This window comes from Suncus etruscus, chromosome 17, assembly GCF_024139225.1.
Source record: "Suncus etruscus isolate mSunEtr1 chromosome 17, mSunEtr1.pri.cur, whole genome shotgun sequence".
Lineage (NCBI taxonomy): Eukaryota > Metazoa > Chordata > Mammalia > Eulipotyphla > Soricidae > Suncus > Suncus etruscus.
Genome location: NC_064864.1, coordinates 63074846 through 63090917, shown reverse-complemented (window position 1 = coordinate 63090917; position 16072 = coordinate 63074846). Strand labels below are relative to the sequence as shown.

Genomic DNA, 16072 nt, shown 5'->3' with positions numbered 1-16072 from the left:
TCCCATGGAAGTCCCAGACATGTGTTTTTGTCATGTTTCTTTCCTTTTCCTTTCCTCTTTTTTTTTGGGGGGGGGCACACTTGCAGCACTTAGGTTACTCTTCCCAACTGCTCTTTGGAGTCTGTGAATAGGGGAAGGAAGGGAATGAGGGGCCCAGAACCTTCTCCCAGTGGGAAGTGGCTAAGCCCAATGGCCTCAGACAAGACAAGCTGGGCGAGATGGAGCTAAAGCTTTTTTTGTGGATAAGCAACGACGCCGGGTTCCTAAGTTGCTGTGTGCCAGCTCGGCCCTGGGTGTGCCCTGGGTCCCTCTCCTTGGTGAGAGCTAGTTGGTACTGCAAGGCTTGCTCTGGAGGCCGCATCCCTCCGAAGCCCCCCAACTCCAGGGAGTTGGGGCAGCACTGTTCAGGTCCATTAGGAAGGGGGTTCAGTCACCTGCCTGGGTGTGTGAGGGAGTGGGAGTTGGCATTGCCTTTGCCCATTTCCGCTCTGCTCTGGCCATGCACACATCAGATGGTCCCCACTCACACTAAGGTCTGTTCCCCACACAGGCCCTGCCTCCTCCACCTACCTTCCAGAATGTTCCTGCCAGTGTCCACATGTCTGTGTGTTCTTCAGGACAGAGTCAGCCAAGCTCTGGGAATGAGAGTGTCACTTGAATCACTGGAGGTGACCTGTTCCCCTGCCACTGGGCAGAGAGAACTCAGGACCATGTCTGAGTACAGGGGTGCTGCACTTTCTCTCAAACCTCAGGAGGCCCTGGTCTCCCCTGGGAGTGGGGTCCCCTATGCCCCTTCTCTTAAGCGGGCTTGGCAGGAAATTCTCTCACAGCTGTTTGGAACCCTAGAAGTTCAGCCCTGGGTTTGGCGCCGGAACCCCAAGCTCTCTGTGGGCTGGTCAGCGCCAACATCTCCAGGAAGACTAACTGCTGGTCAGTAGGTGTGACCTGGTTTCCCTCAGCGATTGGTGCCAGAATAGGTGGGCACAACCCCTCAGCCTGGGGAGACCCAGGGACAGAATGGGGAGTACTCATCTGTGAGTGCAGCCTTTTTCTATGCCTTGAGTCAGCTTGGAAGAACTCATTCCTTGGAGAACCTGCCTGGCTGCTGGGTAGAGTGCCCCTCGGGGGTGTGGGCTATTCTATACAATGGGCATGAAAACACTCCCTGCACATGAAAACTATATATACACAAATATATATATTGGTTTTTTGGGTCACACCCGGCAAAGCACTCAGGTTACTTCTGGCTCTACGCTCAGAAATCGCTCCTGGCAGGCTCAGAGGACCATATGGGATGCCGGGATTAGAACCACCATCCTCTGCAGACAAGGCAAATGCCCTACCTCCATGCTATCTCTCCAGCCCTGAAAACTATATTAAAGCTGGTATTTCCCCCATCTTTTTCCTTTATTTTTTGTCTTTTTTTTGGAGGGGGGGCATACTCAGCAGTGTGTGAGGGCTACTATGGGCTAAGTGCTCAGGGGTCACTCTCCTGGCAGTGCTCAAGAGCACTGGCCCCTTCCAATACACATTTAAAACAGACTTAGCCACTTTGGGGATCAAGGTCACATAACTACTCTGCATCTTACACTAGGACATGCCTTTGCTTTCCCCACCTGCTGTGGCCTGTGCTAAACAGGCCCTCGACCTGTCAGGCCAGAGCAGCCACTGTGGGGCACTGCCAGGGCTTTAGGGAGCCTGTGGTGGAACACAAGCATTCTTTGGAAACCAAAGGACACGCTGCTGAGCTGAAGGAATTGTCTGAAAGATGAGGGACACACATGCAACTTCTGTCCATCACTCTGAACGTGGTTGCTGGGGTCTCTAAACACAAGAACCCACAAATGTTACACCACAGAGCTATAAGCAGGCAAGTGTGTAAATATTTGTGAGCATACGACTTGATGCCCCCACTGTTGCCCATATCCCCATCCTGTCTGAGCACAGGGCAACTCCATGGTGTAATATTTAGGGGCAGTTTAGGGACGCAGGAATGAGAAGGAAATGCGGGAGGAGCAAAGGCAGGCCTTGCAATGCCTGAGGACTCCAGTGGTGAGTCCAACTATGTTCTTTATTTTGTTTTGGTGTGTGTGTGTGTGTGTGTGTGTGTGTGTGTGTGTGTGTGTGTGTGTGTGTGTGTGTGTGTGTTTGGGCCACATCTAGCAGTGTTCAGGGGTTACTCCTGGAGTCCAAATATATTCTTTATTTTGTTTAGGTGTGGTGGTGGTGGTGGTGGTGGTGGTGGTGGTGGTGGTGTGTGTGTGTGTGTGTGTGTGTGTGTGTGTGTATGTGTGTGTTTGGGCCACATCCAGCAGTGTTCAGGGGTTACTCCTGGCTGTGTGCTCAGAAATCCTTCCTTGAAGGTTCAGGGGACCACCGTATGGAATGCTGGGAATCAAACCCAGGTTGGCCTCCTGCAAGACAAATATGCTCACTGCAGTGCTTCTGCTCTAGCCCTTAAACTATGCTCTTTTGAATGGTTTCCCTTATTATTCTTCTGGTGCTTGGGAAACTTAGTGATGGGCTGAAGCCTTCCTGTACTGTCTTGGAAAGTTCCTGAGTGAAAACAGTTGGAGCCTGGGTAATGCAGGTACCTACCATGGGGTGTGCCCAGGGCAAAAGGAGCCTCCTGCCACCAGCCAGCATGTCCAAACGCCACTATCAGGTAGCATTAGGGGAAGAAGTCACATGGCCCTGCTTTCGCTCCTGTGTTTGCTTTATGTCACTCCTCGGGTGCTGCGGGAGAAAATCACTTTGAAAGCAAACTTGAACGGAGTCCAATAGGTCCATATCTCCCATTCTTGAAGTCAATCCGAGTTTCCAGGCTGTCTTTGTGCAATTTCTTCCAGGTGCCGTACCTCCAAATTGTCCTACTTACATCGCACCTTTAAAGCAGGAATGGAGGTGGAAGAAATGTAGGGCCTAGCCTTGTTTGTGATTCTGAAAAAAATCTCATCCCATCCTATCCCACCCCACCCCCATAGCTGTGTGCGGCATCCTGGGCCTCATCTGTGTAGATCGTGGGTCTAAAAATAGAACTGATGCACTTTCATTGCCCTTCGGGTCAGATTCTGTGCAGAGTGAGAGCTTAAGTGCTGCAGGAACACAATAAATCCTCTGCTCAGCTGTGACAGTCCAATTGACTCAGTTTTACTTTCCATCTCCTTGGTCAAACAATCACCTTTGTCAGGAGATCAAAAGATTTCCAAAACTCCCTGAGCTGGTCCTAAATATCAATCATGGGGTCCCAGAGTTTTGCTCCAAGTCATAAATGGGAGGAATTCCAAGGGCTCAGATAGCAGAATCTCTAGGAAAGCCTGGGGAGAGGGAGAAACAGGAGTCAGTGGAGCCACATCTCCAGATATACCCTGAAACCCTCTTGTCTCCTGGGGACTCCAGTTCCAGGTCCTGGGTGCTGAGAGGACTCTGCTCAGTGGGAGGCTGAGGAGACTGTGACAGAACAGAGCCTGAGGCCATCGTTCATGGGTGCTGTACCCTGGGCATCTCTGGGTGGCAGAGGGGACCCTGAGAAAAGCAGATACCTCTAAGTCCCTCCTCTCCACAGTGGCCCTCAGCTGTCCCAGTCTTGTCTTGTCTTGAGGTAGGGGAAGCACAGAAGAGGGTGTATCCCTGCAAAGGGCTTACCTAAAAGACACTGACAGGACCACAAGGGGCAGAGTCTGCAATCAGCTGGACTTCTGAGTCTTGAGCCCCTTCCTGAGGAAGACTTCAGATGTAGCCTTTCCTTTAGGATGCAAATAAAGGGAGGAGAGAGAGAGAGAGAGAGAGAGAGAGAGAGAGAGAGAGAGAGAGAGAGAGAGAGAGAGAGAGAGAGAGAGAGAGAGAGAGAGAGAGAGACTGTCATAGAGGGGCAGGTACTAAACTGGGACATTGGTGGCAGGGAATGTGCCCTGGTGAAGGGTGTTGTACATTGTCTGAATGAAAGTGAACCATGAACAATTGGTAACTGTGTACTCATGATTAAATAAAATATTATATATACATATATATGTATATATATATATATGCAAATAAACTGTTCCAGGCCACCTTTATTTTTAGGGAGGAAGTTGGGGCATACCCAGCCTAAGGATCAGGGTGAAACAGGTCCTCCATTTCCTTGTATGGAGCACTTAGGGTGATGGCCTTAGAGACATTCACCAGACATGAGGCCCACTCACTCATCCCCTGATGTCTCGTTTCTAGAAGACAGAGTAGCTGTGGTTCAGTTCCAATCCCAGGCCTCTTCCCAAGAACCTGGGGGGGGGTGTCCCAGGAAATTCCTGCTTCTTCTTAGCCTCAGTTTACCCATTCATAAAATGAGAACACAGCCCAGTCAGGTCTGAGGAGAGACTGGCCAGCAGAGGGAAGGGGCCCTGCTGTCATTTGTTCAATTCTGGACACACATAGATTACTGGGAGGGCTATGGAGGCTGGAAAGTGGAGGGGATGTTCTGAGACCCCCAATTTCAGGCTTTGAATAGCCTAGAATGGAGTCCTGACCCTCTTAGGTGACACCCAGGACCCTATCCCCACCATTGCCCAATTTCCTATAAGGGAGAAAACCCCAAAAACCTGTCTTAGCTTCACTTCCAGAATATGGGCCTTGGTGGATGGGAAGGGGCCCCCCATTTTTAAACTGCAGGAATCGGCATCATTAGGTTAAATAGAGGTGGTTTCAAGGGCCAGAGAGATAGCACAGCAGTAGGGAGGGACCTGGTTTAACTCTCGGCACCCATATGGTCCCCCAAGCCTACCAGGTAGATTACAGAGCCAGGAGTAACTCCTGAGCACTGGGTGTGGCCCAACAACCAATAAATCAATCAATAAATAAATACAATTTAAAAAAGAGGCAGGTCCGAGCCTAGGCTGATGCCTGTGCCCTGACAGGTACTTATGGTTGTTGTTTTCTGTGCCCTTTCATACCCCCTTTAGGAGCCCTGGAGTCTGTCAGTTATACCCCCAACTCCACTTACACAAAGCCTGCAGAGAGCTTGCACCCTGCTTTCTAAAGGTTGGCAGAGGCTGAAGGATTTTTTTTTTTTAGCAGATTAGAGATGGTGTCAGGGGGATGTGGGGACAAGTGGGGAGATACCCCAGTGGCAGGTCCCTGTTCCAGCTACATGGGTTTTCTCTTGGCTTCTACTTTCCTTACCAGCTCTCAGTCACTCTCTTACATCCTCCCCAGCCCCCCCCCCCCCACTTGCCTGTGGGGTTTCCCCCACTCCCTGTTACCACAGCCTTGAGCAGATTTGCCTGTTTCATGGGACCTCACACAACGGAGTCGGGCTAGCGGCTGGGCTGGTGTCTTCCCTGGGCCTCAGAACTGCTCCCTCCCAGCTGCATCCACTACACTAATTGCCCGACAGGAGTTTCCCTGATGCCAACATCACCCCCCAGATGTGACTTCGTGACCACCCATGTGGCCCTGATCTCTCTCAGCAGTCATGATCCACCTTCTGAGCCTCAGGCTCCCTATACTCAGAGCTGGATCACATCACACCTGTCACCTGGCTCTCGGGAAGCCACTGAGATGCAGTGTGAAGTGTTCAGTATGAGAGCAGATCACCTCTGTCATCTCTTTATGCGCCGGCCAGCAGCTTCAGTTTATTTGTGGTTGTGGAAAGGGTCTGCACCTGAAAAGGAAATGGGTGGGAAAAGGGGGACCACCAAGGATTCTGATTATGGCGTCGATTTATTTTTGAAATGCCATGACTTATATAGTTTTTACACAAAGGGAGGAGGGGACAATGCAAACATTTGTCAAGCAAGCATTTGTCATCATGCAGTTCAAAAGGTTTGGCATGTGCCTGTTAATTTAATACAAGTTTCCTGAGGAATATCCTATTATCACACCAAATGCTCTATCTATAGGTCTGAGTTTCCTGAGCCAGAAGAGTGTGACCTTATGGTTCTTTTGATGTGCGTCAACTCATGGCCAGTTGGCACGTACACAATGCATAGCCCAATCAAAGGACAGGACTGTTAGAAAATGGCAGTTTGCTACAAGATGGCTGAGCTTATGCCAAGACTGTGAGGGAGAATCTGGCTCCCTACATCTTTGCTGTCACTTTTTTGTCACTTACCCTGGGGTCACCTCTGCCTGTCACCTGTCTCCTCTTTATCACCTCTCTGCCTACAACCAACCTCTCTGCCTGTTCTCTTTGTCATCTTCCTGTCATCTCTGCTGTCACCTTTCTGCCTGCCATCACTCTCCTGTTCCCTTCCTACCTGACACCTGTCACTTTTCCACCTGTCAGTTCCCTGAAGGAGACACAGCCAGCCATGGAGACCTGGCCTGGGCAGCTTTAGGAAAGGACTGTCTCCCTTGGGGACTGATGGCACTGAGTGCTCCCTACTCCCCGTTCTCAGAGCAGCTGTGTGTCTATGGGAACCCCGCTAACTCAATCAGTTGCTGCTTCGTTCTAATTGATTGAGCTCCTTTGTCAAAACTGAATTAGCATGGTTCAGAGCCACAAGGACTTTCTATGTCCTTTGTCACAGTGGGGGGCTCATCTTCTTTCTCTCCTGAAGAAAGGGGTGTATGTGTTAGTCACATCTTACTGACAGTCCCCATCTGGGTCACAGCCAGGCAGGGCTACTGGACTTTGGCCAACCTCTGCCTGATACCCCACTTCTCCAGGTATGGTGGTGACCGATGGGATTGGTGGGGAGAAAAGGCTCTTTCAGAGGTGTCCCCTTGTCTGAGGTAAAAAGCCCAGCCTGTTGGGTCTGCCCTATGGTAATTGGAGTGATGGAAGCCCAGAGTAGAGACCTGCTAAGGAAAATCCAAGGATAGAGGGGTAGAAGATTCCCACATTGGTCTCATTGCATTGAACCCTCTTGTTCTTCCCAAATATGAATGCCTGCTCCCCAAGACTTGGGACATTTGGGGTCCACCTGTTCAGCCCAAACAGAGGAGAGTGTGCCCCATGAGTTAAAGGGTGTCCCAGGGATCTTAAAAGTAGAGGAACAGGCCGGCTGGTTTCATAGAACTGTACTGGGGTGGAGATCAGGGAGATCCCACAGGTTGCTTCTTATGTTTACACATGTTTGGGCACCCTCAGTGGTGCTCAGGAGCTCCTACATCTATGCTCAGGGGTCACTCTTTGTGATGCTCAGGGGACCAAGCCATGCTGGGAATTGAACCAGGGCTCCTACATGCAGAGACTCTGCCCATCCCACACACTATCCTCCTGGCCCTTCAGGCTGTCTGGTTTTGTTTTTCAAAGATACTCAGTGGGAAGGACATCTGCCTTACACCTGGTTGTTCTGGGTTCAGTCTCACATATGGTTCACTGAGCCCACAAGACGTGAGCACAGCTAGGATTAAGCCTTGAGAATCACCACCAGGTATGACCTAAAAATAGGTGAAAGAGAGCCAGAGAGACCCAGAGACAGAGAAAGCAAGTGAGAGAGAGAGGAGAGAAAGAGGGAGGGAGGGAGAGATTGTACACAGCATAAATTTGCCTATTACAAGGTTCAGTGGACAGTCATATTCATGAGGTGAGAAAGACATCCCCTGATATAACCCCTGAAAGCCTCTGTCACCCCAAGAGAAAGCCCATGCCTTGGTTAGCTGTTAATATTTCTCCTCACCCAGCTCCTGATACCATAAATAACCCTGCCTATCGCCAAGGACTTCCCTCCCACCCCCAGAGAGAAATTAGCTCTGGTCCTATCTGCTTTCTCTTCCTCTTTGCAACAAGGTCGACCAGGTCACAAGCTGTATCAGAACAGAAGTTCTTCTGGGATGGGGATCAGGGAATTTCGTCCATCCATGGTACACCCAGCTCTGGGCTGATATCTCCCAGGCTGCGTCTGTCTCTTGGCCAGGCAACCATTCATTCACAGTCTAGTTCTGAAGTGAGCTTAGATCTTCCATGAGCTTCCATAGCTTTGGCATTCACTGAGGATGGTGTGGCTTGGTCACTTGATAGTTATTAGGGAACCTCCAAGCTGGTCTCTGCAGCCCAGCCTGGGAGCTGCTTTGGGGGAGTAAGAGAGTCAGAGGTAGTTACCAACTTTGAAAGGGGGTGCAAAGAGAAACTGCTCCCAAGGTAGGGGAGACATAAAAGGAAATGATTGGCCAAGGGCTCTTTTGGGAACAGATTTGAATCTGGCTGGGCAAGTATGGAGGTGGGCAGAAGTAGGGGTGATGATAGAGGTGTCCTGCCAGCTCTTGCCTACCCAGACTTGGGGCATAGCCTTGGCATCCCCGAGGTTCCTAGACTGTGGGAGCATCACCTACTTCCATCTTGTAAGCCCCTGCCCAGTCTCACCTACTGCCTGCTCCAGCTCTTTCTCCTGTCAATCAAGAGTAAAGACATTGTGTTAGAACCAGAGGCCAGGACACCTCTAGATCCCAACCCTTGCAGCCCTCTGCCCCCTAACAGGACAGGGTTGGCTCTGACCCCAATGGATGTTTCTGGAGATGTGACTTATGCTTGCAAACCCAATATTTCCTGCCCACTCCCCCCACCCATGCCTGTGTTAGCTTTTGTTTTTTCAAGTCTCTGGCCTGTTATTAAAAGGAAATCTCTTAACAGAATTATTCCTTTAAGAATTGAAAGGAGGAAACAGGTAAGGGATCCTTTGAAGCCCTAGTACTTGCCTATTGTCCCTTGCTCCTGGCATGAGTGATTGGGCAGAGAAACACAATTAATGGCAAGGGCCTGAATGGTTGCTGGGTTGATAGAATCATGGGAGGAAAGGACAGTTGTGCTGTTGTGCTGCACTGCTTGCAGGCGCTGAAAACCAGGAGGAAGGGTTTGGGTTGTTAGTGAACGCTGCTGTGTGTGTGTGTGTGTGGGGGGCTCAGTGATGCCTAGGGGTCTGTGTTTTAGCTCTTAGGAAACCTTGTTCTAGAGAGGTAAAGTCTACCAGGAGCATGCTCTCAACTTCTTGCAGGCCAGCAGGCACCCAGGTGGAGTAACCAGCTGTCCAGTTTTACCCAGCACACAGGGAGCCCCTAAGGTCCAGGAAACCAGGCCAATCCTGGTTTCCCCACCAAAACAGCTTTTGTACTATGGTGGCCACAGGGGAAGGAGAGAGTAATGAGTGGAAAAGAGAGGGGACAGGCCAAACATGGAGGAGCGAGCTGAGTCTCAGGAGCTGGTGGTGGCATTCTACGTCCACTGGTTCATCTCTGCTGAGAATGACAAGGCCATGAAAAGTGGCATTGGTTTTCTGGTGTGGGGCACTGTGCTCAGAGTCCTAGTCCCTGCGTTGCAAGAAAAAAACTGGGGAAATCAAAGGAAAGATTACTGGAAATTGAGCTCCCATATGATCCAACTATACCACTCCTAGGGATATATCCTAGGAACACAAAAATGCAATACAAAAATGACTTTTTCACACCTATATTCATTGCAGCACTATTTACAATAGCCAGACTCTGGAAACAACCAAGATGCCCTTCAACAGATGAATGGCTAACTGTAGTGCCTATACACAATGGAATATTATGTAGCTGTCAGGAGAGATGAAGTCAGGAAATTTTCCTAAACATGGATGTACATGGAACCTGTTATGCTGAGTGAAATAAGCCAGAGGGAGAGAGACACACACAGAATAATCTCACTGATCTATTGGTGTTAAGAAAAATAAAAGACATTATTGTTATAATGCCCAGAAAAGAGGGCCAGAAGGACCAGCTCACGATATGAAAATGAAGCTCACCAAAGAGTGGTGAGTGCAGTTAGAAAAATAACAAAGTTAACAAATACCATGACAATGTTAATGAGTGAGAGAAGTAGAATGCCTGTCTCGAATACAGATAGTTGGTGGTGGAGGAGAGAGATCAGGGGCATTGGTGGTGGGAATATTGCTCTGGTGAAGGTGCATATTCTTTGTATGACTGAAACACAACTACAATTGTGTTTGTAATCACGGTGTTTAAATAAAGACATTATAAAAATAAAAAATAAAGAAATCAACCAAAATATAAATTAAAAATAAAAATTAAAATAAATTTTAAAATAAGTAAAAAAATTAAAGTAAAACTTAAAGAAAAAAAGACTTAAGGAGATGGTATCCCGGAAACTCTCCCTAGGGGGCGCTCTTAGCCATGCCAGGTACAGCTGTGAGTTCGGCTCTGGACCTTTAGTCCTTTCCTACACTTACAATACTTTCTTACACTTGTATTATTTCCCCCTCCAATTCAAAAGAACTCGAATATTTTCTTCCCCCACCTTTACTGAGACAACACGGAAACTTCAGGTATGCATGATTTGATGTAGATGCACTTTGAGAAATGATTACAAGGTTAGTGAACATCTCGTAGAGCTAGTTTCAATAGTGTCCCCTCAGCTTTTAGTCTTGAAGTCTCATCTCAACAGGGAACAGTAATTTTGGAACAACAACTACCCTTAAGGACTTTTACTTTTCTCTTCTTTTTCTCCCTCCCCTCTCTCCACCTTTTATTTTGCTTTTCATATAGACTAGATTCCTGGATCTAATTTTGTAATTTGATATATTATCATATGACACAAGTGTTATTCCCCCTTAAAAAAAAAGACCTTGTATGGGGGCCAGAGCACTAACACAGAGTGTTTGCCTTGCTGTGGACCTGGGTTTGATCCCTGGCATTCCATCTGGTACCCTGAGCCTGCCAGGAGTAATTTCTGAATGCAGAGCCAGGAGTAACCTGCTGAGTGTGGCCCAAAAGCAAAAAAATATTTTACTCATATTGTCCTAGGGACTCCTTTATACTGCTTCCTTCTAGTATCTTTCTGGCATTTTCTCTTTGATTTGTGATCATGCATTTCCTTTCTGCCACAGATGATGTTTCAACCTAAATTTATATTTTTATCTTTTCTCTCTCACTGCTGGAATCAACTACACATTTAAGGGACCAAGTGTTTTTTCGTAGGGTGGAGACATAATTACAAAGATCTGGGCTCAATGGAAAACCATGACTTCTGGAATATCATTGTTCCTTGAGTTTCTAGAAGACAAAATGAGCAACTCTGTATTTTGTTTGACCTGTGAGCACACGCTTATCTATCTCATCTGAGTCCAAGCTTTTCTTCATCATCCCTTATTCCTAGATGTAGCTGTCATCTCCATAGTAAAAAGGCTGGTCTCAAAACATCAAATACTTATTCATTTATTCTAGCCTTCAATGTACACAATAGTAGTTTCACTAATAGCTATGATAACCAAATAAATATCCCTATAAAATGTTTCTTAGAAAATATCACATTAGGGCCAGAGCATGGTACAAGCGGTAGGGCATTTGCCTTGCATGTGCTAACCTAGAACAGACCACGGTTCAATCCCCCAGCGTCGCATATGGTCCCACAAGCCAGGAGTGATTTCTGAGTACATAGCTAGGAGTAACTCCTGAGCATCAGTGGGTGGCCAAAAAAGAAAGAGAGGAAAGAAAGAAGGAAGGAAGGAAGGAAGGAAGGAAGGAAGGAAGGAAGGAAGGAAGGAAGGAAGGAAGGAAGGAAGGAAGGAAGGAAGGAAGGAAGGAAGGAAGGAAGGAAGGAAGGAAGGAAGGAAGGAGAAAGAGAGAAAGAAAGATTAAAGATATTAAATTAAAGACATTAAAAATATCTATGTGCTCAGAGACAATCATCCAAAATCACTTGAATAAATGGTTTTCTGTGTCTGGTTATATCATGCTTCTCACTGATATGATACATAGTCATACTTCTTGGCTTCTATGTATGTCATATTGAGAGTTGGCTTTCATAACATTCCTTTGGATTTAATTTAATTTTTAGATATATGACACGCTGAATCCAAATTGTGTAAAAGGAGAAATCACAGATGTCATATCCCCTTTCCCTTCAGTATGTCTCTCCATTTTTATAGTTTCTAGTTGATTGTGCCTGTTTCTTTCCTGATCCTTCAAGTATATGCATGTTTACTCTAATACAAATTATAGAGTATATATGATAGTCTGTATTTTGCTTGCTTTATTAATGTTTATTCTGGAAATTGCTACATGTCAACTAATAGGGATTTTTCTTCATTCACTTCTTTAAATGTATAACATTTTCTTGAGTGAATATATTAGAACTTATTAGTTAGAAATGATCATTTGTGGGGCCGGAGAGATAGCATGGAGGTAAGGCGTTTGCCTTTCATGCAGAAGGTCATCGGTTCGAATCCCGGTGTCCCATATGGTCCCCTGTGCCTGCCAGGAGCAATTTCTGAGCATGGAGCCAGGAATAACCCCTGAGCACTGCCGGGTGTGACCCCAAAAAAAAAAAAAAAAAGAAATGATCATTTGTTTAGTTCCCAATGTTTTGTGACTATTACGTCTTTATTGATGTTTTATGTTTGTAGGTAGAGTTCTAACTATATGATTGCTGGGCCAGTAGGTTCATGCATACAAAGCTTTCTCAAGGGAACCCCAATAGATGGGCTTTGTCCCAAGTGAGGAATAAGGAAGTTCATTATTTCCTTGGTGATAATAACTTAGCACCTCTGGTAACTCCTGTGGACATGATCTGGCCTTGAGCAAAGCCTCACATGAATTCACCTCTGCGCAGATGTCCCCCATCAACTCACTTCCCAAGGGTCCACAGAGACTCTCGGAGCTCATTGCTGAGCCCTGCCACTAACTTGGCACCCCTTCCTGAGTCTTGTCCAGGGTCCTATCAGAGACTCAGTCTCACCCACCACACTTCCGCTCTTTTCACAAAAGCCTGCTGTTCTTCCAGCTCCCAGCCATAGCTTTCTTAATTCATGATTATTTAGGACAAAAAGAACGCTCCAGTCTTTGCTGTCTTTAAATGTTGGCTTTCTTGAGAAACCTCAGATGATCTTTTCCAACTGAATTGAATCTCATAACCCTGAAAAATTCCCAGTCTGGGACACACTTTGTACATGAGGAAAAGAAAAATGGCCCCTTTGTGTATACTGGGAAACATCCCCCTTTCCTGCTTGGGATGGGGCCAGTGATATCTTTCCCCAGAAACAGTGTCTTGGGAGCATCCCCTGCTGAACTCAGTTCCACTCCATCAGGGAGCTGAGAATTGTGGGTATGGAGAGTGGACAGCACCCTTATTACAGATCACACCCCACTTTATGTCCTAGAGAAAAGAGATCTGCAGAGACACCCCAAATATCAGCAGAGTTCCAAATGGTTCCATGAATTTTCTGTCCTAAGCTTATTGCTATCTTGTTGTCATTTGAACATATTCCTGTTGTGATGATGTTATTGGAAACTTTTGCACTGGGTTTTGTTTTTGTTCTTTTTTGTTTTGTTTTATTTTGTTTTGTTTGACCACACCCGTAGCTTCTGGGGGACCATGCAGTGACAGGAATCTACCTCGACTTCAACCCAATCCTTTGAACCACCTTCTAGTTCTGAAAGTATTTTATTTTAGAAAGTTATCCAATCAAACAAAGTCTTGTCCACAGATGGTAAAAAAATAAATTCATTCACAAGAATGTTTCTGGAGTCAGAGTGATCACTCAAAGGGCTTGAGTTCTTGCTTTGCATGCAGGTAAACTAGGTTTGTTCCCTTGTACCATGTGGTCTTCTGAGCACTGCTGAGAGTGACCCTGAGTGCCCAGCCAGGAGAAACTTCTGAGCATGACCAGGTGTGGGCCTGAAACTGCACCCCCCCTGAAAAACAAATCTACCAAACATGAGTTCAAGTTGAATGCCCAAGTTGCTATTCTGTCTCTCACAATCTGTGCACCTCTGTCCCAGCTTGAGCTGTGCTAGAGGGACCGTGTCATATTATGGTCCCTGTGAGATTGGCAAGGGTCTTAGGGTGAACACGCACAGTCCCAGGTGACTGTAAGGAGAGCAAAAGGGTGAGTGGTCTCCAGGCTGGTATCCCAGCAGAGTTTGAAAGGGCAAGAGAAGGACAGGCGAAAGTGGCAGCAATACTGGCGGATGGTTCTTGCAAGTTCAAAGCAGGAAACTGAGCTGCTGAGAAGTGGGGATAGCAGTTGGGGTGTGTGTGTTCCTGATCCTAAAGCCTTTGTCAGTGAGCTCCAGCACTAGGTCTTTGTTCTGTCAGGGCCAAGGAGGAAATCCCAATTTAAAACAGGATCATGATCAAATTTGCATTTTGGAAAGATACAAGCATTTTGGCGGCAGTGTAGACAATGGGTTGGAGGAGGAAGGGCTTTGGGCTGAAAACAGGGAGGCCTAGATGCTGAGTTCCACTGGGGCAGCTAACAAGGAACAGCTGAGAGATGCCTGGGGCTGGTTAGGAGCCAGGCTAGACTTTGGTGGGTTCTGGGACCACCACTATGAGAGGACACAGGGGGCCATCTGAGTTGCACTGGGCCATCGAAGGTTTGGGGATGCAGGGACATTGGAGAGCCAGAGCCTGGCACCAAGGCCACCACACAGAAGATTCTCAGTGAGCATGAGTGCGTCATCCCTAGGAAAAGGGGCACCACACCCACCTTTGAACACAACTTTGTTCTCAGAGAAACAGAATTGACCTGAACAAAACGTCCCTAACTCAAAGAAACACACACACACACACACACACACACACACACACACTTTCCAGAACACTGAAAAGACCTTTTTCTCATCCTTTCCCTCCTCTCTGCAACTCTCATTTACCAACATCCCGCCTCACAGCTCTGTGGTCTTCCCTCTCAGCCTCTGTTCCTTCTCTTCCCCTGGCATCATTCAGAACAAGGCTACATTTGCTCTTTTATTTTCCTTGTCTTACACTCTAGTGAGAATTTTAGGTGCCCCCACTCCCATACACCCACTAGCTGGCCTCTGTTCTCCAGCTGTGCATGAATGCACAGTGACCCCACTGATACCAAAGGAACCATCACTAAGATGCACCTCTCAGAAGAGAACGGGGGAGTAGGGGAGGCTAGTCTTACTTCTGATTTCATATCTTTATGTAGTTACCAACTATTGAATAAGTAAGCATGTGTTTCCTGCAGATGCTGGGAATCTGAGTGCTTAAAGTTGAAGGTATTTCACACAATAGGAAGTTATTTTCACTGGCTGAGAACAACCTTTTGCAAATGAAAAAACTGAGGTGGTGACAGAGAAGGCAATTTGCAGTGCGATAAATCATTGAGCAGGGAGGTAGTGCTTGGTGGCTTATAAGGACACTCCAAATGGTATTGCTCTCTCAGAGAGCGGTTTGACGAGTGACTCAGGTTCCTAAAGAGACTGAGATTCATCAGTCCCAGAATTCTCTTCTTCAAGGTGAGTGAGGTGTCAGGCATTGAGATGAGTCTCTGTAAACTCTCTGTTTCGAACCCACCTATCCTCACATCTGCGGATTTGGTCTTAGAGTTTCTATTGATTTTAATTCTGATTACCAAAGAAAAGCATCATATGATTTTAAAAATCATGCAGAATTTTATGAAAGAAAGTTGCCATTAGTGCTGTTAGTTTTTTTAAATATGTATATATATATATATTATAGAGAAGTTAATGGTATAGTAGAGATATAGATTGATAGGATTTGCATCCATACAGGTTTGTGGTCAGATAGGGATTGTTTAGTATACATCAGTGGTCCTCAAACTGTGGCCCTCGGGCCACATATTGTATTTGTATCTGTTTTGTTTCTTCATTGCAAAATAAGATATATGCAGTGTGCATAAGAATTCGTTCAAAAGTTTTGTTTTTACTATAGTCAGACCCTCCAATGGTCTGAGGGACAGTGAACTGGCCCCTTGTTTAAAAAGTTTGAGGACCCCTGGTATACATGTATAGCATGTATTGGAGTTTGACTGGACCAACCACTGTTGTATGCACATGGATTACTTCACTTAATCTTTAAAGCATCCTTGTAAAGTGTATACAGTTGTTATCCCTGCTTTACAGATGGAAAAACACAATTTCCCAAAGTCACACAGGTTTTCCTTAGCCTATGCTTCCATAACTTGCCTTTCTTCCCTCCTGCTTTTTGCCTCAAAGATTTTCTTTCGCTTCCCAAAAGGCAGGAGGCCAGAGATAATACAATGAATAAGGCACTTGCCTTGCATACAGCTGACCTGGTTAAATTCCTTCCTGTAATCCCATAGTGTCCCCAGAACACTGCCAAGAGTTATTCCTGAATGCAGAGTCAGGAATAACCCCTGAGTAGCACTGGGTGTGGCCCCTTCAAAGG

At 46.7% G+C, this 16072-nt stretch overlaps 2 protein-coding genes across 3 annotated transcripts in view; both read left to right on the top strand.

The window, feature by feature from the left end:
* Positions 1 to 989, top strand: part of SHTN1 (shootin 1) — a 196650-nt gene extending 195661 nt beyond the window's left edge. Inside the window, exon 16 of the transcript XR_007490694.1 lies at positions 978 to 989. The gene's annotated coding sequence lies outside the window, so the exon portion shown is untranslated. The remainder of the gene's footprint in view (positions 1 to 977) is intronic.
* Positions 1 to 16072, top strand: part of HSPA12A (heat shock protein family A (Hsp70) member 12A) — a 115219-nt gene that overhangs the window by 43873 nt on the left and 55274 nt on the right. The window lies entirely within an intron of this gene.